The sequence below is a fragment of the Octodon degus genome, unplaced genomic scaffold (assembly GCF_000260255.1).
Source record: "Octodon degus isolate 3935 unplaced genomic scaffold, OctDeg1.0 scaffold00073, whole genome shotgun sequence".
NCBI classification, from domain to species: Eukaryota; Metazoa; Chordata; class Mammalia; order Rodentia; family Octodontidae; genus Octodon; species Octodon degus.
The window spans coordinates 556195-557173 of NW_004524649.1; the positions used below are offsets into that span (position 1 = coordinate 556195).

Below are 979 nucleotides of genomic sequence, written 5' to 3' on the forward strand. Positions count from 1 at the left end.
TTTTTTTTTTTTTTTTTTTTTTTTTTTCCTAATTTTGGTTGGTGGCGGCGTTGCTGGGTCGGATCGAGGAGGGACACGGAGGCTGCCCTCGCCCCGCCGCTCCCTGCACTCCCCGCTCCGCGCTCCGGCTCCGGGAGATGTGCCGGGCGGGGGGCCCGGGCCCGCGGAGCCGCAGGAGACACGCGCAGGGCCGACCCCGGAGCGCGCGGGACAGGTGAGTGGTCGGGCCAGCGAGGGCGCGCACCTGGGCCAGGTGTGTGAGGCGGGGAAAGGGAGATGGGGCGCGCACGGGGCCTGCACCTGAGCGCAGGGCGTCGGGCGCGGGCGCACCCCACCCTCTGCTGCGAGGTGCCCGCGCGTGGCTGCTGCGTGTGCCCGCGCGCGCGCCGGCCTTTGTGGGGATCGGCGCGGCGGTGCCTGCGTGTCCCCGGTGCGTGTGCGCGCGGGTGCTTGGCGCCCTGTTTGTGTAGGTGTCTGGGTGGGAGCCGAGGGGTGCGTGTGCGCGCCGCGCGCACGCGTGCGGGGCCCCAGCCCCCCGGAGGAGCCGTGTCAGGGGGCTGGCACCAGTGCGAGGCTGCGCTGGGGACTGTTTTCTCTGAGAAGCGCGGCGCGAAGATGGGAAGGGGGCTGTCTGGGTGTCGGGGAGGGGGCTCCTGGCTGATAGGAGGGGTTGCAGCCGGGCGGCAGCAGTCTCTGCGCGGTGCCCGCTCTGCGCGAGCTGCTGTTGGGTCTGATCCGCCAGGATCCGGGCTGAGAGGGCGAGCCTTACCCCCGGCCCCAGGTGTACGTTCGGTGGCTTTTGCTGTCATCCTGCCATGTGAGGGTCCTGGGACAGAAGTCCAGGCCCGAAGTATGTGTATTGGGGGCTTGCAGTGTGTGTTCAGCCAGTCAGAAAATGCCCTCTGAAGGCATCGCCTCGGTGCGCCCCAGCACCTATCGAGAGGGGCGCCCCGCCTGCCCACAGGAAGCCCCCCCCCCC

General features: G+C 70.3%; 1 protein-coding gene across 4 annotated transcripts in view; it reads left to right on the top strand.

The window, feature by feature from the left end:
* Positions 1-6: 6 nt before the first annotated feature.
* Adgrl1 (adhesion G protein-coupled receptor L1) overlaps positions 7-979 on the top strand; it is a 40868-nt gene continuing 39895 nt past the window's right edge. For all 4 annotated transcript variants that reach the window (XM_023720085.1, XM_004635528.2, XM_023720084.1 and 1 more), the window contains exon 1: positions 7-214. The gene's annotated coding sequence lies outside the window, so the exon portion shown is untranslated. The remainder of the gene's footprint in view (positions 215-979) is intronic.